Consider the following 25,145-nt stretch of genomic DNA (forward strand, 5'->3'; position numbering starts at 1 on the left):
CAGTTAAGGACATTTGCTGCTCCTCTAGGGGACCCAAGTTTGATTCCCAGTACCCACATCAGATGGCTCACACCATCTACAACCCTAGCACCAGGGGTCCAACATCTCTAGCCTCGGTGGGCAGGGTGCAAGCAAGCACATAACATGTGCAGAGACACACAAACACACGATTTTAAAAAAATAACAAGTTTTTAAAAAGCAAAAAAAAAAAACCACTTTATGATATAGATTTTTTTTCCTTATGGGCATTTTTTTTCAATATAACTTTATATATGGTGTGTATGTGTGCTTGCACAGGTTTTGTGTGTATGTGTATGTGTGCACGCATGTGCATTCATGTGTGTGTGTGTGTGTGTGTTTTGTAAGAGGCTGCTTGTTTGTTCCTGGCCATCCAGACTCCTGAAATAACCACACATAAACTGTATTAATTAAATCACTGCTTGGCCCATTAACACTAGCTTCTTATTGGCTAACTCTTACATCTTAATTTAACCTATTTCTATTAATCTGTGTATAGCCACATGGCTGTGGTTTGCTGGCAAGGTTCCAGCATGTCTGTTCCTGACAGCCATGGCATCTCCTGACTCTGCCTTCTTTTTCCCAGCATTCAGTTTATTTTCCCTGCCTAACTCTATTCTGCCCTATGCAGGCCACAAACAGTTTCTTTATTAACCAATGTTATTCACAGCATACAAACGGGAACCCCACATCATGTGTGTGTGTGTACATTTGTTCACACTAGTGGTGGGAGACCCAAGGCTGGCACTGGGGTTCTGCTTTGGTGATTTTCTACCTTATTGTGGCAGGGTGCCTCAATGCTAGACTTTTGAATGGGCCAACTTGTGTACTTGTCATTTATGTGGGTGCTGGGGATTTGAGCTCTGGTCAAGCATTATTATCCACTGAACTATCTCCCTGGCCCTGAGTACATTGGATTATGGCAGCTAAAAACAATTAAGGTGAAACATAGGATGATGCTTCTTGTAACTCTAAGTTTATAGTTTTGAAGTACTTTTTAACTTATCAATATTAGTTGACAGTCATAGCAATACTTGTAAATGAGGATAGGGGTTTGTTTTGCAAATAAAGTCTAAAATATATTTTTGTAATGATGGCTCTATTGTTGAGTCATATCAAACATTGTACATACTTGCTTAAGTTAATGAAATTATTATTCCTGTTGCCCAGATAAAAATGTGACGTTGATTATCATAGAACATGAGGCGAGGCTGCAAATCCCAGACCTGAAGTGTCCTTGAATTCAGAACCCAGGATTTCAGACTTCAACCTTTCCCTTTTGAAAGAAGCTTATTCATTTGACTGTTTTATTTATACATAAACAGAGACCCAGGGAAGACTCTGGTAGGACTGGTTTGTCTAGGCAGTGAGTTGCAGGACTAAAGCTTAGTCTTGACTAACCCATTTCACTTATTAATGGGTTTCTGAGGCTGCATTATGCTCTGTCATTCAATTCTGTGCAGGTTTCACTGCCTAGGTGAAGTTGCTCAGTTAGAAGCTCTTGTATCAATATTTAATGCCAACTCAAAATGCTTTCTTACTGGTGCCCCACAGATAAGACCTTTCACAGACAACTCTGGTCCAGGTGCATTCTCCAACTCTGGCTGAGTATGTGGCCATCACTATGTTTTATGGTCAGACTATGCATCCTCCCCAATGCCATGCCTCTGTGCCTGTTCTTTCTCTCCATTCATCAACTTGTTCCTGCTTGGAGATTACATGGAAGTAGTTTCTTTGTTTTCAAAGGTGTTGCAGAGTAGTCCTTTTCATGAGGCCCTGCCTGGCCTAAGAGTGATTGTGTCAAATACTTTACGACAAGTTGCTAAGACCAATCGTGGGTTCCTTGGTGTTTGGAATGAGATTTTGAAAAAGAAATAGCCAGATGCCTTTGTAGAAAAGCAAATATTCAACGTCTGTGTTTACTACATTTTTGGAAGATCCCAGGGCAGGGGGAAAAAAACAAAGAGGCATGCTGAACAGGATGCCTTGTGAGTGACCTGTGACAGAGCCAGAGGGGAGGATTGCAAGGTGGGAGGAGATGTTCACCCTGATCCAGGGATGCAGGGGGAAGAGGGCTGTTCTGGCAATCCTTGTCTACTTACTGATTTTGTTTTCTACTTTTTATTTTTGGAAAAAATTAATTTGTCTGAGAGTATCAGTAGCCTCAGAATGAGTACATTCCTGAATTGAAATGAATATTTTTAAAATTAAAAAGTTTACAAGAAGAACTCAGAAATACACATGAGCAAAAGTTACTCAGAGTGTCACTAGTTTTTTTATAGATGACTGATTGATTGTTTGTATGAAGACTCTAAAAATTTTTTGTAAAGCAATGGAAATTTCTCCCATGCAATTGAGTAAATAATCTGACCTTTGTTTTTTAAATATATCATTTTAGACTTATAAGAATGACAAAAATGATTCCTGAATTCCTAGTTCATGAATGCTTGATTTACACAGTCATGTCAGATTTCCCAAGGAAAGTAGGGAAGGAAGGCAGAAGGTGTAAACTTAGTGAGGTAGGGAGGATAAATGTGAGGCACACAGGAAGTCCCAGGGAACTTTATTGATAAAAGGATGATTGAGCTCAGAGATGTTTTCCTGTGGTTCTTAACCTTCCTCTGTATCAATGTACTACTTAAAGATTCTGTCACCTAGGTGAAAATTGTGTGCTCACCCTCCCTCTCATCTCCCTGTCATTTCTACTTCTGTTCCCCTCCCTGGGTAAATTTGACAACAAAGTGAAAACTATTTCTTCATACACACTTTAAATACTAACACTTAGAATTCACCATGCTGGCTATATGGCAAACACATCATCTTCTTTAAACACAGCTGACTTAGGAGGAAGCTGTACCCAGCATGCTGCACAGTTGTTGCTGACCGGATGGCAGCTGTAAGACAGGTGTCAACAAGTGTGCATGTGTGAGCTCAACTGTTGTCAGTGGCTTACAGGAAGAATCCTTGGAACCATTCGAGAAAGGCTGGGTCACTACTGCTTTTGCTAACAGGGGAGGTGTCGTGTTGTATCATTTCTCTATGGCCATCTGAAAAATGGTAGCTCAAGAGGGCTGGATGCCAGAGGTCAAGAAGATTCAACTAATTCTCATTTTTTTTTTCTCATGTGTTCTCTAAACTTACAAGTGGAAAAATCCATGTGTAGGTGGCAAAATTCATATGTAAGTATATCTGAAAAGACTTCTTTTACTATGTTTGAAATAAAAGCACCCACTGATATGAATCACCCGTTTGGAAGCGAAGACAGCGCTGACACACTTTACAGTGATGGTAACTTCATGTACTGGACTATTTCAGTTCGAACCTTGCTTGTTGGGAGTACACAGTCGTCTTAAATCCTAAGGCTTAGACAACACAATGAAAAACAAATAGGAGCTATGATCCTGTAAAGGCATGTCCAAACCGTCTACGTTGCAAAAGGTCTTGGGGAATAATAGAAACTTGTGTCTTTACCATACATTAGAAAATCTATGTGGTAGATTTTATTTTTAATTCTGAGCATCTGTGTGACTGGGGATAACTTTCTAAGTCTCAGTTTCCTAACCTACAAAGGAAAGCTGGCTCTACATAATACACAATATACCTTCAAGCTTTTCTGTTATGAAAATTATGTAAAAAATATTACCTGTTTATTTATCTATTGTTTGTTTTCAAGTAATGTATCTGGTAAAATCTTAGTACACAGAATACATGAAAAGCCCCTACAAACTAACAACAAAAAAAGTGAACATAAACAAGACAAAACAAAAGCTAAAAATGGATACAGTACTGAAACTGACATTTCTCTACAGGTCAGCAGATGCCTAGCTCACACTTGAAAACACACTCAGCATCATAAATCACTTGGAAAATGCAAATCAAACCACAAGGAGAGAAGTGTGTCAGTCTCTCAGTAAAGCAGTTGTAAGATTGTCACAGGACCCAGCAGGTTAAGAGAGACTGTAGAGACCCAAACTGTGGCCAGGGAGGCATCCAGGAACCCAGAAGTGAGCCTGCTAGGCTTCATGTAGTTCCATGCTTAATTTATTGAGGAACTACCAGAACTTATTTTTTTTTCTTCTCAGCTATTTACCATATAAAGTAACCGATGCTATCTTGACTTGAAACACCCCCGAAAGACCCCCGTACCCAAGTACCCTGTTAAATTCTGCTAAACGTAGCAAAGTCACACATCAACACACTTGTACCCCGCTCAAATCTCTCCCTGATTACTATCCCTTTTTCTTCCTATTGCTGTCGGCCTATCCTAGTCCCCAACATCAGCCCATAATCTCCTACTTTATCCACTTTATCACAGTGTAATTTGACCTAATGAGAAACTGATTTACTTGCATTTTAATTTAAGCCAAGCCAGAGGTCTGCTTCTGCTCCACTGCAGAGAACAACTGGTCAACCTTAGTAATTCCACCAGCACTTGAAAAGCATAATAGATACGTTCCACCCCTCTCTTCTTTCTAGGGAAAATAGACTGAAATCCTTTAACATATCCCTAAATAACAAAATTGCAATCCTGCAGTGGCTCGTATTATACCAACTCATCCTTTGGTTTCTTGACTTCTCAGAGGTCCCCTTTTAAGAGAGCCCCCACTTTTCTGAAGGCTGACTTCTCTACTCTCTGAGGAGTCTTGGTGGGACATAAAACTAGGTTGTTGAATGCCTGTCATTAAACAACAGATGTTTTTCCTAGGGCAGGGTGGGGGATTCCTTTTCTCTTTGGAGAACTCTTATATAGAGGCAAGTGTTTTAAGAATGAAGGATTTGATGCCCCACTATCCTGTGAGGTATCTGGAAGAAATAATCCAATAAGTTCTGTCGTCACGGTGCCTAAAGTTGACTAACAATCCCTCATCTAATACCAAGCTGTCTCTAAAGTGAGAATACTGCCTCATTTTCATTTCGATTCTGCAAGATGGTTCTTGTGAATTGCCTGTAGTTGGAGGCTAATCAGAATCTCAATATTTACAACCAAAGAAACGTAACACATGCAAGGGCAGAATTTGTTTGGGAGCTCTAGGTCCTTGTACTGGCTCTAGCTCATTGACCACCAACATCTTCATGATGAATGTGAAGAGGCAGAGGAGCCCATTCAGGATTTAGCATCTCAATGCATGCCACAGGAAAAGGGTTCAAACCTTTCAACTGCTGCCAACTCCTAAAAACAGAAACCAGAATGGTTGCAATCTACTTTTATTTTTATTTTGGATTTCCTAAAGCTTCAATTTTTCTTAAAACATGATGGGCTTAGGTTTTGAAATGAATTATATCTCTAAATAGATTTTTTAAATGAAATTTTATAATTACCCTTCTGTCCATAATTAAAAGTATGTGAGTCACTTCCTTGTCTGGTACCAAGATGTAAGAATTAAAACTCTAGGAATAAAAGTAGTTAGTAGTTGGCTTTTTCCTATTTGAATGTCTCTCCATAGGAAATACAGTGAAAAAAATTTCCTTTATGTTATGAAGGCCCCATTTATTATATTTAACATTTTGCCTAATTTTTCACAAGCTAACTATCATTATTTTGGTAACTCATTCCTCATTCTTGCTGCAATGATGCCAATAGATAATACTACCTGTCGATTTTTAGTATTTTAAATGTTATTTTTTTTTTTAAATATGAGACTGCATATAGCCTAGCCTAGGCTCAAACTTCCTATATAGTTGAGTCTGGGCCCGAACTCTTGACCCTCCTGCCTCTCCCTCTCAAGGTTGGAATTATAGGCATGCATATAGTCATATATGTATGACTCGATATGACATTAACAATTTATTTATACTTTGACAATTTATATTTGGATATAATGTATTTTATCACTTTCCCACATTACTCTTTTTATTAGTTTCCCACCCCAGTTGAGCACATTCTTTCCAAGTACCCTTTCTACTTTCAGTGTGTGTGTGAGTGTGTGTGTGTGCCCCACGGAGTTTAATTAGGGTTGCTTGCATGAACAAGGGTTGGGGGTTGGTGATGGCTATTTTTGTGTTAATCATTGGAAAATGCCAATGCATAATGAAGACCGAGTTTGTAATGAATCACAGTGTGGTGTATGGATGATTGTATAGAGGATGCAGTGCATTGAGATTTCTTTGCTGTAGAACTAATGTGCTCAAAGGTTCAGAGATGATAAGTGGAAAGTAATGTTGGGAAGGGATAAAAGAAATGAAAAATTAATGGAAAGGACTGGATGATCAGATACGCATCTATCAATGAGAAAAGTCTCATTCATGAGACAGAATGGGAGAATGAGGAAGTTAGGAAAGGAGAGATGTAGAAAAAAAGAAATGGTGATTTATCAAATACAACAAAGACATCCAAACCCAAAGTCTAGTCAAGAGTTATGATGCCATTTTGAGTCTTGAGAAGGGCTGCATTGAAATCTATGATAAGGTTTTCAAATGAGTAAAGAGAAGGTGTCAATGTCTATTTTTTTTTTCTAGGAGATGGTTTTATTTGGCTTCTAGATGCTTAGAAACTTAATGATATGTTGGAGGAGGGGGCCAGTTGTTGGTTCCCAGCTGCTTAGCCCTGAAATAATCGTTCAGAAACTATGTTAATTAAATCACTGCTTGGCCCATTAGCTCTAGCTTCTTATTGGCTAACTCTTACATATTAATTTAACCAATTTCTAGTAATCTGTGTATGGCCACGTGGCTGTGGCTTACCAGCCATCTGGCTCTGGTGGGACTACATGGCTTCTCTTTGACTCCACCTTTTTCTCCCAGCAATCAGTTTAGTTTTCCGTGCCTAACTCTGTTCCCCTACAGCTCTGCTATAGGTCCAAAGCAGTTCCTTTATTTATCAATGGTAATCACAGCCTCAATGATATTATTTAGAAAGGCATGCATGAAGCTTAAAAAGCAAGAAGACTATCTCCTTTCTCATAGCAGTATACCATGGTGCAACCAGATGACACCCAGTTTGCACAAATGTAACCAAACTGATAAGTAATATATACATGCTCCAATAGCACAAAGTAGTATGAAACACACTAATGTAGAAAACAAGGTTAATTTCAAGAAATATACATTGAACTATTTCACAACCTCAAAAATAGAAGTATGGATATGAAGTGCATAGTATGAAACATTTTTGATATATATATATATATATATATATATATATATATATATATACTATTTTCAATGAAATGCCAGCATGTTGATCAAGCAGGTCAATGTGGATTGCAAGCACAGATTCTAATTATGCTCATGTAATCATCTATTATATACACAATTTATTGATTTGCATGCTCAACTAGAAAGACTCTAATATTTTCAGAGTGTCACTTAAATGTTCGTGGTTTGAGTGTAGAGTTGTTCAAACAGGTTTGCTTTCCTAGCAGGCAAACTATTTTACTCTGCTTATATTCTAATGCATCAAAGAGCTTAAAGCTTAGTTTTCCAACTTCTTTATTCTTTAATTTTAGGGAGCAAAATGAGCTTCACTGTTTCTTTTTTAACCTGCTTTTTAAAAACCTATTCTAGCTTGTGGATAATGCATATGGTGATTCATTTTAAGTTATTGTATTTGTCCTCGTTTTCCAGGTTATGAAGACTGTAGTAGCCTTTGAGTTCAAATATGTGGGCTGTAAGTAGTATCTTTGGCATGTAATATTTTATAGAATTGTATCTTTCAGGCATAAGGCATCTGAAATGGTCAAAGACTGGATTTAAAAACTGACTCTACATCAGAGTGTTCAGAATGAAATATATGTTTTGGTTTTGGAATCTGATTTTTTTTTTTGATTGTTTAGGCATTCAGGACTAGGTCATAGGTTTTGGAAGGAAATTCTGAACAATATGTCAGAAAGCACAAATGATTAACTGAATAAAACCATGCTCTTTTAATATATCCATCTGGAGCATTATTTGTGAGCTATTTGTAAGTGTCAACTCTCATAGCAATGTTGATTATTAAGATGGTGTCAAAAATTCAATTCTTAACTTTGTGTTTAAATAAAATACAATAATCATTAAAGAATATTGAACACATTTTCTAATCTTATGCAGCTTCAGACTTCTTTTTTAAAATGAAAATAGCAAATTTTTAATGGGCTTTTAATATGCATGATCATATAGGGTCCTAGGACACCGACAGCAAAGACGGTTGTTGCCCTTTTACTTTCTCAGTTACCATTCCTTCCTGCCATGATCCATTGGCTTCATTATAGAGTCGGCCAAATGATACCTTATAATATAAAAGTAAATTTATTGGGCATCCTTTCTCAATTCAAGGATAGCACAGACTCTTTCTTCCCAAGTCTTTGAACTGAGTGTTCTTTATGTTCAGCGAAGTTGTAGCTGCTTTTCAAGAACTGCATATCTTGGTAAAATCTGCAAGAAGAATTTGATTGCTTTTCCCATCTTAGTGATAAAAATGAAGATTCAGAAAGTCAAGTATTTTTTCTCAATGTCAGATAACTAAAAGTTGCATATTCTGGAATTCACTCCAGCCAGCCTTTTCAGTTGCATTTATAAGACAGTATAACACCAAATAATAATAATAATAATAATAATAATAATAATAATAAGCGATGATGATAATAATAATAACTCTAATTACTATTATAATTAAACACAAATGGCAGCTGTGGATTCCCCAGTTTCTGCCAATGATAAGATAAGCATATTTGTTGACCCATCCCATTATGAAACATTAGACAAATAAAATATACTTGATGATAATCTTATTTATTTATTTATTTATTTATTTATTTATTTATTTATGGTTTTTCGAGACAGTGTTTCTCTGTGGTTTTGGAGCCTGTCCTGGAACTAGCTCTTGTAGACCAGGCTGGTCTCGAACTCACAAAGATCTGCCTGCCTCTGCCTCCCGAGTGCTGGGATTAAAGGCGTGCACCGCCACCGCCCAGCCTTTTATTTTATTTATTTATTTATTTATTTATTTATTTATTTATTTTTACTTGATGATAATCTTTCATCAGTTGTATAATCAGCCCATTTCCCTGGAGAAAGAAGTGTAGCTCCTCTTTTAAAGTTGTGCCACAGTTTTGGTTTTCATCCTTCACTGTCTTTATTCACCAATGAAAGGTGATTAAATTGAATATCACTCAAATAAAGAAACAAGTCTATTTCTTTCCATTAACCTGTCAACATGTAAAAGGGCTAGAAGATGATTTACTTCAGGAATCAGTGTGGAGGCAATTCTTCCCAATCTCTTGCAACTTTGATTCTTCTAGTCATCAAACCAGTAATCTCTGTTTTGCTTTCCTGGCCTTGAAATTCCACCCCAATCAGCTAGGGTGACATGACCTAGATCCATTTCTATTATGTGTTTGTTTTAGCAAAATGTTATTGATGAAAAAGTAGAAGGCACAATGACAAGAAATTGCTTAACTGTCATTAGACTTTGCTCTCTGTGGCATTTAGAAAAGTGGAGAGAAAACCAGCAAAGTCAATAATAAGGTTTCCCAAGGTATGTCTGATTGTTGTAAGAGCAATGTAAATATTATACATTACAGCTATGCACTTGGAGAGATGGGGCAATCAGAAGGGCTAAGAGTGAGCAAGGGAAAGGGAGACAAAGAGGAAGAAGGGAAAGAGGAATCTAAGTGAGAAGGGAGGGGGACAGGAGAAAGAGGGAAGGAAAGAGAAAAGAAAGGCGAAAACAGCCAGAAGGGAGGAAGAGAGGGAGGGAGAAAAGGAGGGAGAGTGAACAAGAGTAAGAGGGAGAAAAAGAAAGAAAACAATATAGACACAAGTTTGGCAGCTTGACTGTGTTTGTTGCAGGTACCCTGCATTTATTGCAGATTTGTGTGTTGGGATACCACAGCCTGAAGCTGTATGTATGTCTGTGATATAAGACCACTTTGGTATTTGATTTGATGTGTGAGTTTAAAAACATTTTACCCACTGTGGCCGTACTGCAGATGTTGCAAGACTCCATCAAAAGATGGCTTCTTTTTAAATTTGAAAGCATCAAACCTACCAATTTACTCATTACTATTAACAAGATCAAATCATAGCAATATCTAACTCAGCAGGCATTTATTTATTGTTGTTATTAAAAATGTCTGGCACTGCAGGGAAAAAAAAGACTTATGAAGAGAGTAATACAAATAAGAGTAACTCACCAGGAACCTACTATGTGAGAGAATTGTACGAATACTGTCCCTCCTAAATATAACTTCAAAGGATGAATTATTTTTCAGGCAGAGAGACACCAAGCCTTAGGGAATAGAAGAACCTTTTCATTTCCTTTAAAAACATTTATCTAGCTTTATTTTATGTATGTGTTTTGCCTGCATGTAAGAATGTATACTACATGCATTTCTGGTGCCCACTAAGGTCAGAAGAGGACATTGGATCCCCCAGCACTGGACATATACATGTTTGGGGCCAACTGTGTGGGTGCAGGGAACTGAACCTGGGTCCTCTAAAAAAGCAATAGCTGCTCTTATCCACTAAGCCATCTCCTTAGCACATTCTTTTTTATACCTGTAAAGGGAGTAAGCTCTGAGTGAAGGACCTTATCAAGTCCTGCTGCCATGCTTTAATTCGCTGTTAACTCTACAGCTGTCCTAGACTGAGCTTCTGCAGTTATATGGATACATTCAATTCTATTCTATGTAGGTAAAAATAAACATATCAAATCTGATGCTTAAAAAAGCTGATGTGCATAAAATCCTATCCCCATCAACACATAAACCTACTCATACACGGACCCAATCTGGCTGTTTCCCTTTGCCTCCACGCATTTATCCCTGAATTAAAAGTATTTGAGCAAGTAGAGTATGATTTGCATGGAGTAGGGTTGAAATGGGATCAAGAAGGAAAATGCCTCATTTAATCTCAAAGGTTTTCATGAATATGTCATCACGGTAAGGCAGATTAAGAGGGCTGAAGAAAGATATATGGAATTGCAGGGATCACTGAGTCTATAGGTGCCATGCAAGTCAGGCTGGCTGAAGTGCAGAGATCAGTCTATAGGTGTTATGCAAGTCAGCTTCGCTGAGTCTATAGGTGCCATGCAAGTCAGGCTTGCTGAACAGAGCGGAGGGAAATACACAGAGGAATCTTGAGAGTAATGGAAGATGAGGTTGCTGGGCATTTTTCAGTGATTTGATCGTTGAGGAATTCTGGAGACTGGGAACCAGTGCTCTGGAAATGAGCAAGTGTTATTGAGAGGGAATAAGGGAATAACTGTTTTATAGAGAGAGAAAGGCAATGTTTGTGTCTGAGCCAGAATGTGGTTCGCTACTTCAATGAGGCAATGTGGCGGTCAATGGATTCCAGCGTGGACTCACCAATACCAGCTTGTAAGAATAGTGGATGTCCTATTTCAACATTGTTTATTCTGGGATGTGACAGACCAATGGGAGAGATTAAAGACAGTACTCCCCTGTCTTTAATCCTTGCTATCTCTTTCTGATGATATTTCCTTGAGTCACTGGGCAAATAAATGCTATCTGAAGGAGCTATATTTCTGCATTCTTTATTTGTGTAATACTTCATTCTTTGAATCACTTTTATGAGTGTGCATGATAAATATGTGTGAGTTTGGGCATACACATGCTCCGACGTATTTTGCGGGCCAGCAGACAACTTTTATCAGTCAGCTCTCTGATCTTATTTTGAGATGAACCCTATTTTTTTAATATGGTGTAGGGATAGCCCAGCCCATTGGGGGGGCTATTCTCTTAGTCTTCAAGTTAGATAGGTATTGAGAATTAATCAGGTCTTTTAGATACATAGAGATTATATTTAGTATAGATAGTATAATCTTCAGCCTCTTCGAAGAGCTGTAGAAAATGGCCTTTAATTTAACTTAAAATTCTGTGCCAACGAGACACAATCACTCCTGGTGACACCACTCTACTCCCAAGAGAACGTTGAGCACCAAAGACACTCCACTGGGAGCTTGTCTTCTTGGCAAAACTGGCCTTTGGGTTAAAAAAAAAACACATACCTCAACTACTAACAAAAATACAAAATATCCATAAGTGGATAAAACAGGATTGTCTTATCTTGCCAAGACAGGGTAGGATAGTTCTAAAAAAGTTCCTTGCCTTTAATAATGGTATGTCAGTTATGTTTGACCTTAGCCAAAATTGGTTGACTCAACATTGCAAACGAGATTTTGGGTGATTGCCCAGGTAGTCAGTTGTTTCTGTCAATTGTTGCACATTTTGGATATCTCTTGTTTGTTAAATAGTATTAATTCCCTTCTTAGATCTTTGACAGAGTTAAAGATTATATCATTGTAGTTACTCTCTACATTGTTTAGACTCCTTGAGATAGAATGTTTAGCAAAACTTTTGTTATATGTTTCTTGCTCAATATTGTTTGTTATATTTATTATTTGTTACTATTGTATATAGTTGTATTTGGTTTAGTTCTATCTTAGACAAAAGGGGGAGATGTACGGATAGCCCAGGCCATTGGGGGGGCATGTTTGCCTCATGGTAATGTTTACATATAAATCTGGTGGGCGTGAGCCCCGCCGCTCTCTTTTTTGTATCTCCTGCTCATCGCTGGATCCCTGGTGTTGTAAGCTATCCCTTCATTAAAATTTGCTGTTTCATATTAAGCTAGCCTGGTTATTTACGTCGCTTACAATATGGTGCTGAACTGTCTACTCCAGGCTAACTGTCTCCTTACCTTGTAGGCAAGTCTCATATCTCTGCCTCTCCTGTCTCTGTAGGGAAGCTGCGATGACAGGCTCATGCCACCACATTCACCTTATCATGTAGGTTTCAAAGATGGAGCTTCGATTGTCGAGCTCAGGTGACTGGCACTTCTCCGGAAGAGCTCTCTCCCAGTCCTGAATGCTTCCTTAGCCAGAATGCTCATTGTTGCTTTCTCCCTCTGTTGGGGGTTGGCTGCCACACTTCAGTCTTGTTCAGTTCCTCTCCTTGAGACATGCCACTCTCGCTCTCTTGTTTACTCGAGACTAGCCCAGGAATACATGGTTCTTATTCTTCCATGAAACCAGTTCCTTTTATGTTTACTCACACAAGCCAGCACACAAATGGGTTAGAGAACTTTCTATCTTTAAAAAGAGCTGAAACCGTGAACTAAACAAACAAAATCTCCCAGGACTGGGCATCCACTTCCAATAATTAGTATTTTATTTGTATGATTCCCTTTAAAGATAAGCTTCTGAAAAGTGTTGACTGTATTAGCTGTCTTTCATTCTTTTATTATCAGGCTTACTTGTAAACTTACTTGCATGCTTTCAACACAGAAATGCTTGAGTAAGAAGTTTTGATTTGTGAACTGAATGTTCTCTTAAAAGAAAAAAGCCACACTGTGTTGAAAACTATGCAAAAGAGTGGCTGATTAGAACATCCTGCTTGTAGAGAGTTGTTATTAAAAGAAAAATTACCCTGGCCTGTCCTCAGTGTCCTTAATATCAATTTGTCACCCACCTCTGTATTTGACATAACATCTCCTTTGACTGCTGGGTAACCCTGTGGAATAAAGCCTTAGCAGACCAACGGTATCTGCAAATCACAAAGCTGAGAGTACCGTGAGAATTTGAAACATATAAATGTATGTTTTTCTCCTTGTCTTGTTATAACCAAACTACATGACTGTCCTTGCCACCATACATGACAAATGTCTTGAATTCAAGCTGTCATTTGTTCTGTGACTATCAAAGTTTGGGTTTTTTTTGTTTGTTTTTTGTTTTTTTTTTGTTTTGTTTTGTTTTTTTACTTTTTCGAGACAGGGTTTCTCTGTGGTTTTGGAGCCTGTCCTGGAACTAGCTCTTTAAAAATTCACTGCTATGGTGGAATATGCCATTTTCAGGGCAACCTGAATCCCTCTTTATAGGTATGGTCACTCACATTTGGGTCAAAATAAACTGCTAGTTCCTTTTGACGGAATTGTGTTTTGGTTAACACAGTCATTTGGGATGGGATCTGTATACTTTTATTTTATATATAATGCTGTCCAAATGGTTATAAAGTCTTGTCACACGCAGAGCTGGCACAAATGCCCCATGTAACTGTAAATCCCCAACTTAGAGTTCTCAGTCCACCCCAGTGCTGTGTATCTGTGAGAACCCATCTGCTGACCCATGCAACTTCTGTCCTCGGCATTTCTGTGAACAGAAAACGGTGATTATTTTGAATTATCCTTTCTAAGAGCTACTGCAGAGTACTGTTAAGTAGAAAGCTTGCTGTGCATTTTAAAATAAGATTATGGCTTACAAAAAAAGAAATGATTCATTCATGAGTTTTCTGAAACATAGTCCTCACATTAGGCTAGGTACGTATTTACCGCTCTGTCTTCTGTTGATGCCTGGATGACTTTATAAACAAATAATCAGGAAGAATATGGGGTCTAAGCAAATCATTATAACAAGGTTCTCTTGCTTTGTGTGCTGCACCTCTCAGGCATTTTATATATTTATAAGATAATGCTTGACATGTTGGTGTCGGAATTGAAGCGTTTGGCTAGACTACTAAAAATTCATAGATACCCTTCACCTGAGGGTTCTTTGCCTGTGTGTATGAAAACCTTTGAGGAGTTAAGAGTTATGTATTGGAAATGTGGCCTTGGTACGTGTCCTTACAGTCTCTGGTGCTGGTATCTTCTACTTCACATATGACCCTACGACCTACTATGTGTTTTCTCAAGATATGTCTGTCCTTCATACTCTCTTTATGTTGACCTACAACTATCCCTGATGTTTGTTTGTTCTTGTTTCTCTTTCTTTCTTTCTTTCTTTCTTTCTTTCTTTCTTTCTTTCTTTGACACAGATCAAGATAATGTCTATGTTCAGTAACAGAGATGGAGGAAGATTGGACTTTTCTACCATTCACTGGAAACAGGGAAGTTAAACCATAAGTTGAATAACCTGAACTCTACAGGCAGTTGCAGACATCAGAGAAGAGCAGAAGCAAACTATGCTTAGCAACAGTCTGCAGCTCTCCATGGGACTTTCAGGGGATTCCAGCTGTCCCAGGCTTCAGTTACTTGATCTCTCAAAGAGTCTAACTTGGGTTACTTTAAAATGCTTAGCATTATGTAAAGCTTTTTATAGCCATACCTGGGAAAACAGTAATCTACCCTTTAGCAAGGATTTTATTTTTTTAATAAAAAAGGGAGTGATGCTATATTAGCTATACATAATCTCTGCTTTAGAGAGTACTAAAATAAATTAATTTAGTAATTTTACTTTATGAAAATTACTAGAGGAATTAGATCTGTCTTTGAGCACAAATACAAGAGCCAAAAGAACAGTAAATGGAATTTCAGTTTCATTCATCTGCCTTCAAAGACCGAGACAAACTTGGACCTCTTCCAAAGGACCAAAGTAAACAGAGAGGAAATGTTGGAAGGTTGAATCGGAGCCAGGATAAATGAGGATTTCCAGTGTTTAGGATGGATATTGCAAACGGATCCAAAACATAGTTCAAGGGCATACATTTAGTTCTGGAAACCAGGCCAAGTTGCTTCAATTAGTATTTTTTCAGAATTAGGAAATTAATTTGTATCAATATTAATCTGTATTTGATACTATCAAGGATATATAAAAAGGCACTTTAACTAATAATATATTTCCCCCCTATAGTGTCATTCCTTACCTTGGGTCAATCAATTAACGCCATGTAATTTTTTGGCATATTAATAAGGAGGCTGTACTTGGGACAACTCTAGGATTGCTTCTTTTGGGTTTGTCTGTGATTCTAAATGACATGCACAAGTTCTGTTTTCAAGAGAATTGAGAAAATACCATACATGTTGGAGCATAGAATATATATGTATCTATCAAATTAAAGGGAATTAATTATAAACGGGGTCAACAAATCATTAACCCATGTCTTAATGTGCGATGTTTAATTAGATCAATACAAAAACAAAGGACGAAGAAGGGTGATGTTATTGGCCATGTGACGACAGAGTTTTGAAAAGGCTGCCCTTGTTCCGATAATGAAGACTGACCCTAATTATTCAGGCTAGCATCATTACTTGTTTCTGGTCAGATTGACTTAGAGTCATTCCACATTAAGAAAAACATGTATTCTGGCTTGTAAAATCTGGCCAAATAACGAGGGACTGCAGTATTCCGTAACAAAGAGCAGAACTAATGGGCTGCTGTCCAGTTCAAAGAACGGCAGCCGAGTTGACTGGCATGCTCAGTGGTGTCTGGGCGGCTTAGTAAGAACTCTTAAAGGCAATTAAACTTTGCGTTATTCTTGATTTTTAGAAAAGTGACAGAACCGTTGAGAGAATCAGAATCTAAAATGGCAAGAGAAAACATGTTGGATATTAAAATGTTCTTATGCCTGAGAGTTCTCTTGGACGTCCCGGACTGAAGGCAGCACTGTAGGATTTGAACTGTGGACTTAACGACAGGTACCATTGTCGCTTGCAAATGGGTTCTCTATTTGGCTAAAGAGATGCTAACCAGATGCCCAACATAGAATAAGCTTATTTTAGGATGTTAAATTGTCAGTTGTAAATTTTAATTATGAGGTTTATACATTTATTTTGCCATCACATGCATATGTGCACCATGTGTGTGCCTGGTGCAAAATTCAGACGAGGTGGGCAGATCCTCTGTAATTAGAATGATGTAAGATTGTGAACTGCCATGTGGGTGCTGGGAACTGAACCATGGTCCTCTAGAAGAGCAGTCAGTGGTCTTAATGACTGAGTCTCTGCAGCCCCCCAAAGTGCCAGCTTTTAAATGCTAGTATCTGAAGATTTTAAGTAGATATTTCTTTAAACTAATTACCACATCATTCATAGCAATGTTACCATTTAATGGAAGGCAGCCTGAGGTATAAATGTCAACCTCTTTCATTTGTTTAATAAATATTCACAGTGTACCTCCTGTTGTGAGGTCCTGGGCTGGATGACAGTTTCTATTCTTTCCAGTCCTACTTTTGTTAAGTATAAATTTATATTTTACTTTTCATTACAATTCACCCATTATGGTTCTGATTTTGTGTCGGCATTAAAAGGAACATTTTTAAGGTATTTTTTTAAAGATATGTTTTAAGTTATACTTCTGTGTTGTTTTTGTTTTATATATTTATTCACTTATTTACTTACTGGCTTACTTTGACTTATTTATTTTTGTGACAAGGCTGACTTTGTACTCATTTTGTAGGACAGGTGGCCCTGAACTAAGAGATTTGCCCACCCCGGCCTCCCAAGTGCTAGGATCAAATATGATCCTACCATGCCTGGCTCAAATTATGCAGTTGGCTATCAGCTATTCCAGCAGTTTCACCTGTGTTCCTAGGATTCTGACAGGCCCTGGGATCATTAGGAACGTGTAACATGGTGTACTCAGATGCGGAAGAAGGATGGTGTACTCAGATGCAGAAGAAGGAAGTATCCCCTGCAAGTCTTTCTGTAGCATTACTTTATGCTTCCTTACCAAGGCCAGGGTTTGATGCTCTTTCCAAGGTTTCCAGTAGCAATGGAAAAGTAAATTAAAATGGCAGTAGAGTCTAGTACTCAGATCAGTGCCTTACTAGTGGCCTTGTTTTCCTCCTGTGTTAGTATCCCCTCAACTGACAGTATTGATGCAATAGACTTATAGATGTAGAACCTAAGACTAATACGGAAGTGAATTTCACAAACTGGAGAACCTGTGACCAGTCAGCACCTGTGTATGGTTTCCCAGCAATCAGAAGACTCCTTTAAAGGAGCTGAACTTAACCTTGGAGTTGCAACCACACACTTATGCTTGAATCGCTACCATATGACCTGAGAAAATCCCTGCTCTAAACACCAGCAGAAAGGAGAGCATATTTCAACTATATATGAGTGTCAGATGGACTACTGCACACACAAAATGTTTATCACAGTGTTTCATCTGGTTCTAGAAACCTATTGATTAAAAAAAAAAAAAACCCTATACCTGACAGATTGTCCCTCACCACCATTCTCCCATGTGTTGCCTGTAAGAAGTTGAGCCCTACTTGGTGGGAGACATATGAGATAAATGCATAGCTTTCATAAAAATCTATGTATCGTTGAATGATACTGAGTTTATTAATACATGTCCTCCCTTCTATTTATGAGAAAGAAAACATTTTTATAATTTTTAAAGCATCTTTTCTTGGTCGAACCATACAAGTTTTTGCTTTATATCGAGACGCACATGAATACAAGACTGCAGAGAGATTAATAGCAAAGCCCCTGTACTACCAGAGTGACTGGATTTTCAGGAAGCTGCCGTCATTTACTGGCTGTGGGACCTTGGGCTATTAACCTCTCTGTGCCTTTATCTTCATCTGAAAATAAGTAGGGAATGGTGTGACATTTTTCTCAGTGCTGTAAAGTCTAAATACTGAAATGTATGTAAAATTCTTAGAACACATAGTGAATACGCAGTAAACGCTGGCTCTTACCAACATGGTTCATTGTGAGTGATTTAAATAGAACAACTATGTGTATATTTGTATGTATGTGTGTGTGTATTGAAGCTTAGAATTACAAAGTGCTAAATCAGGAAAATAATATTAGCATTGGGTATTCCATACATTCATCTCTCCCAGTTTTAATAATATATCCAATAACTATCTATGTTCAGCAATATAGTGTTTAGTCATAGGGATAATGGTGTCAGGTATAAATGGCACAATTAAAAACACTACGGGAGCTAACTTACTCAGAAAGTTGCAGGGCGAATATTCCTTCCTAAGAGCCTCACAAATGCGCAGTGAGGAAGAATGAGGGCATCTTATTTTATTCCCTGATGGGAATCTATCCACATCAAATATACAACATAATTCTGCTGGTGGGCAACCTCTGCTGAGACTCCCTGCCTCATCATATAGGCCTTTTAGAGAAGGAAATAAATGGGCATTGATTTCAATTTTTAAGGAGTCAATACATTATAAGTGTAAGTTAAAAGGGGAAGGATACCATGTGGTTTTTAGAGATATTATGGGCTATGTCTAGTTTAAGAATACTGATATTAACACAGATTTGGAGCTAACTTTATGTATTATTGTCAAATACTATTTTTATAGCATCTAAAATGTTTCAAAATGGCATTTATGCAGTTCATTTCAGGACTATGAAATTAATTTGTTCATTGGTTCGTTGAAAAGCCACCCATTAGGTATCCATGCTATGCTAAGCACTTTATTAGGCACTGGGATAAAAAGATGACATTTTTTAGACCTCACAGCTACCTCTACTAGGACAGAAGGGGAAAATAAGGTACCTTTCAAACAATAGACATTGAGTTACATTTGTAAGGAAGGATCAAGAAGACAAGAGAGAGGTCTCTAATTAAAGCTAAGAGTGTGAATCACTAAAAGCTTTCAAGAATTGCAACACAAAGTGATGGCCCAGGGAAGTCAATAGGTGCTTGTGTTGGGCAATGGGCTATGGGCCAGTAGGGGAGAGCAGGCAAAGTAGGGTGAAGGGGATAGTGGCATGGGTATGAAATGGCTTGAACTGCTTGGGGAGAAGTAAGTATTCCCCATGAATAGAACATAAAAATCACGTCAGTTTCTAGATGATTCTTTAGTGGCATGTTTAAAGATCTGCAAGGCCCTAGATTTAAACCCTAGCACAGATCAAAGTCTATGCTCCTCCCAAGCTTTAAGAAACTTGGGTGCTGGCTTAGGACACAGGGAAGCATTGAGAGAGCCTGGGATATGAGAGGGTAGGAAGAGCCTCCACTTTGAGCTACCTGGGGTAAAGCAAGCATTCTGCTTAGAAGACATTCTTCTGTAGTGAGAAAGATGGTGAGCCAGACACATTTGCCATTTCAGAAGGGTTTGCACAGTAGACTTTTATAGGGTCCCGGCAGCCTCCTGAATGGGTGAGAAGGGAGCTGTTAGGGGCAGTGAGCTAGCTCAGGCACAAAGTCTCTAACTAAACTGATGCTTTTGGATTGTGTCCCCAAAGCTTCGAGGAGCCATCATGGGGGTTTTAAGCAGGACAATTGCACCATTAGACTTGTGTTTTAAAAGCTCTTCTTGGCTGCTGTGTCTAGATGGACTGTAACTTTGTGAGCCTGAAAGGACTGGTATGAGCTTGCAAGGTTTCTAAGACGGTTGGTCACTCAGGCTGCTGAAGGGACTGTGGTGGCCAAAGACGGGGAGAGACCATCTGAGGAGGCCTGTAAGGTGGCCAGAGGAATTTTGCTGGTTGAAGGAGAAGGAGATGAAAAGCAGAACTATGAAGAATCCGTTCAGTCTTCACAGGGAACCAGCGGTATGATGGTGTGCAGGGAGAGCCTCAGAGCAGGTGCAGGGGAAAAGAGGCTGATTTCAGGGGCCCTGGGGTTGATTTAGAGGACTCTGATATAAAGAGAAGTGGAGACACTTTGAAATCTGTTGAAGAGAGGTCTATGATGGAAAATGAGGCTCTTCAGTATTGTAGCACCAACTGTCAACTTGACACAAACTTAGGGTCACCAGGTAAGGGGAACCTACGTTGAAGAATTGCTTTCATCAGATAGGCTGACAGGGCATTTTCTTAATGTCTAATTGATGTAGGAGGGTCTTGCCCACTGTAGACAGTACTATGCCTAGACATGTGGACATGGACTGTATAACAAAGTTATTTGAGTCTTAGCTGGGCTCATCCTTGTAGATTCCTTGGAATTTCTCTTGTGCTAGGTTTCTTGCTAGCCCATAATGTCTCCCTCAGTCAAAATATCTCTTTCCTTGCTCTCATTTCTGTCCTTTCTCCATCTCAACTATTCTGTTCCCTCAAGTTCTCTCCTTTCCTTCCCTCTCCTTCTCCCCACCTTTTCCCTTTACTCTTCCTTCTCTGCCCATTTTCATGCTTCCAGTTTTGTCAGGGGATCTTGTCTATTTCCCCTTTCCAGGAGGATCTATACATGTTTTTCTTAGGATTCACCTTGTTACTTAACTTCTCTAGGATCATGAACTTTAGGCTCAATATCTTTTTTTTTTTTTTTTTTTTTTTTTTTTTTTTTTTTTTTTTTTTGGTTTTTTCGAGACAGGGTTTCTCTGTAGTTTTGGAGCCTGTCCTGGAACTCCCTATGTAGACCAGGCTGGCCTCGAACTCACAGAGATCCACCTGCCTCTGCCTCCCGAGTGCTGGGATTAAAGGCGTGCGCCACCACCGCCCGGCCTCAATATCTTTTGCTTTACAGCTAGTATCCACTTATGAGTGAGTACCTCATACCATCTTCATCTTTCTGGGTCTGGATTAACTAACTCAGGATTCTTTTTTCTATTTCCATCTATTTTCATGCAAATTTCAAGATTTTTTTTTATCACTGAGTATCACTCCAATGTGTAAATGTGCCACATTTTCTTTATCCATTCTTTGGTTGAAGGGCATCTAGGTGGTTTCCAGTTTCTGGCTATTACAAATAATGTCGCTATGAACATAATTGAACAGATGTCCTTGTAGTATGATTGAGCATCTTTTGGGTATATGCTGGGTCCCGAGGTAGGTTGATTTCCAATTTTCTAAGAAGCCACCTTGATATCAAGTCTAATGACCTGAGTTTGAGCCTTAAAAAACATAGTATAAAGTGAGCAACAATTGTAGGAAGAAGTTTCTGTCCTGCCCGGTTCTGCAGCTGTTCAGTCCCCAAACACAGAGGCTTGTAGTAATTATAAACTGTTTGGCCTGTTAACTCAAGATTATTATTGACTAGATCTTACAACCTAAATTAACTCATAATTCTTGTCTATGTTTAGCTATGTGGCTTGGTATTTTTTTTTTCTCAGTGAGGCATTCTCAGCTTGCTTTCTCTGAGTCTGGCTGGAGACTATAACTCTTTTCTTCTTTCCAGAATTCTTTTAGTCTGGTTACCCTTGCCTGACTACTGGTCAATCAGCATTTTATTAATCTAATATGAGTGACAAGTCTTTACAGTGTACAAAAGCATTATCCCACAGCAAATGATTCCCTAGTTGTCCTCTGACTTCCTTGTGTACACTGACACAAGCATTCATATATATACACACAGAAACATACACATACATTATAAGTAGATAAAACAAAAACTTTAAAGAAATGTTCATGAAGAAACCTACAGGAGCCATCTCTATGGGGGAAGCAGAAGTGTAAGATAGAAAGAATTTATTTCTCCTTAAATGGAAAGACTTGCAACTTTGTAGTGAGTTAAGAGAGAGCTAAACCTACAGCGACGGGTAAATGATTAATGGAGAACTATATAATTAGGAAGAGTTACATTGGTCCAGGCATTATATTTGGGCAGACGCTTATCAAGTTTACATACAATGCACTTCTAAATCCTCTATGGCTAGAGACACAAGATATATAAAGATATTGGTAATCAAACCAGGTGGTGAAGGCACATGTAGTAATAATGGCGGCGGGGCTGCGACCCCAGCACCCCGGCTGCCTGGCTAGCTTATGCCCGAAATAACAACACACAAACTGTATTCATTTAATCACTGCTTGGCCCATTTCTATCTAGCCTCTTCTAGGCTAATTCTCACATATTAATTTAGCCCATTTCTAATCATCTGTGTAGCGCCCCTAGGTGTGCTTACCGGGAAGATTCTAGCCTATGTCCATCTTGGGTCAGAGCTTCATCGCGTGCGTCTGCCTGGGAGCTGGGAGCATGGCTTCTCTCTGAGGCGTCTGCTCCCGAGAGGAGAGCTGTGGAGTCTGAGCTCACTTCCTCTTCCTCCCAGCGTTCTGTTCTGTTTACTCCTCCCACCTATCTTCTAACCAATGAGGGCCAAGCAGTTTCTTTTTATTTAACCAATGACCTTCCTCCATCATTTCCCCTTTTTTGGTTTAAACAAAAAAAAGGCTTTAACTTTAACATAGCAAAATTACATATAGCAAAACAGTTATCAAGCAAGAATTACAGTTATAATATTTATATCTATTTTATCTTTTATCATAACTAAGGAAAACTATAACTATCTATTCATTCTTCAACTCCATCAAAGACTCCAGAAGGATATAATATTACCTAAGTAAACAAGAAATCCAAAGCTCTAGAAATGACAGAGACATCTCACTGCCTGTACAGTCACCCAAAGTTCCTCTGTACCGTTGGGGCATCTATCTTCAGCCTTCAGGCCCATAGTATACAGCAGACATTTCCATGAAGCAGGAAATTTCAAAGACAGTTCAGTCACTATCTGCTGGGTCCTGCAGAATGTCTCACAGACTCTTTCATGAGTCATGAACCCCAAAAGACCGTCTCACCTTTAGGCAAGTTCAACAGTCCTCTCTCTGTGGGTTATCTGTGTCCATTTTATGCAACAGTCCAGGCAAGAGCAGTTTCTTGCCCAAATGGCTATCAAACTCCATAAGGATCCTCTTCGATGCCCATCTTCCTCTCGAAGTAGATTGGTGCTGCCAGGAGCAGACATGTCTCATTTTCATGAAAAGCCCTAAGTTATTAAAACATTAAATGCCATGTTCTGTAGTCTTTGAAAGATATGAAGAATGCCTATCTGAAATATATCTCTATATATCTAGAAAATCTAAGTAACATGACTACAAACTTGACTATTATTTATGATTATCCATCAACAACCTATATTTCCTAATTATACATTACATTTTAAAAATGAACTTCACAATCACAATACCTTAATCAAGATCAAGAAATACATATACATATAACAAAATTGACCTTAAAATCCATACCAATGCAAATTATTCAAACCTATATCATTTCCCCCTTTAAATGTAAAAGAACATTTATAAACAAAATTTTGGGAACATGGGTGCAGTTTTTTCTCTCCAAACTGCTTCCTGCTGAATGGGGGCGCTGTTAATCAGATCATTTAGGGTATAACCTGTGTGCCAGGTTTATCTCAGTTGGCAGTTGAGTGAAGTAATTTTTTGAGGGTGTTCACAGGAACTTTTCGGGAGGTCGTGGTCTATCATACCATATCAGGATAGATGCAATCCACAGGGTCTGGTCCTCCGTGAAAACAAAAGAAGACCCTCTCCAAAGCATCATATCCTTAGACCCAAATTTTGAAATCGTAATACCCTTATATCCATTTTGGTTTAGCTTGGCAGCCCATGTAATGAAATGTCTCTCTGTACTTAGCTCCTTCACAGTCAAAAATTTTAAAGTAAACACAATGTACATAATCCAGACTTTCTGTGAATTTTCCATTTTTACATGGCTTATTTTTCTTTATTTCTTTTAATCTCTTAACTATCTGTACTGTCTCTTTAAAGACTTTACCTTTTTTTTTTAAAACCATTAACTTTATTCTCTATATTCTTTTTCTTCTCTCTCCCAAGCCTACGTACATTCATCCAACAGTGTGACTCATTTAGTGGTCTGAATCTGTCCTATTGTGAATCTGCAATTTTTTACTATCCAGGAGCACTTTTGATTTGCGCCTTTAAATCACTAGGCGCTTAAGAATCTAAGCTGTGACATTCCTAGGTCAAAAACAGGTACTGCCTGCTGGCCCCGCCCAGTCCAATATGGCGGAGCCGCTCGTGCCTCTGATCCTTGCACACTGCACCACTAGCACGGCAGAGCCGCTTGTGCCTCTGAGGTGCAGTACGCAATGTCCCCCTTTTAGGCACACAGCAGTCTAGTTGCCATCAAACAAATCGTAGCACTTTACTCCAAATGCTCCATTCAAAAGCTCTGTCTCCTGCAGGAGCCAGACAGAGATTGCAATGGCGGCACAGCCCAGAAAGCCAGCATTTTAAAACAGCCAGTGTTTTCCTGCTGCTGAGTCAGGACAATTTCTCTCTGCGGCACGCCACACACAAACAGCAAAAGTCTGCGTTAAACTTTCTTTTCCTTATTTTTAAGCCTTCTCAGGTTTTTAACGTGGATTTAGTCCATCACGTCTGGGCGCCACTCTGCCTTTAATCCCAGCACTTGGTAGGCAGAAGCAGGTGAATCTTTGTGAGTTTGATATTTGTGGTAATCATCCTCAAAAGCTGAAAGTTGATTTCAAAGCAGTCACTTATAACACCCTATTGTATACTGTTAAGAAATCAGCCATTTGTAGACTGCCTTTGAGGGAATGGGATACAGAATATATGAATATTGATCTTCTTTGACCTCAGGCCATGGCCTTGTGCTATAACTCTACTGGCCTTGTTAGTTTTCTGAAGAGCAAGTTCAAATCCCCATTTAGTAGGTGGGATATGCATAGCTGGTCCCTTAGTTCCACAGGCTCATTTGTAATGCTGTTTCTTTTCATTTT

This window comes from Microtus oregoni, unplaced genomic scaffold, assembly GCF_018167655.1.
Source record: "Microtus oregoni isolate MIOR12 unplaced genomic scaffold, Mior012 000000F_ref0000247, whole genome shotgun sequence".
In the NCBI taxonomy this organism is placed as follows: Eukaryota; Metazoa; Chordata; class Mammalia; order Rodentia; family Cricetidae; genus Microtus; species Microtus oregoni.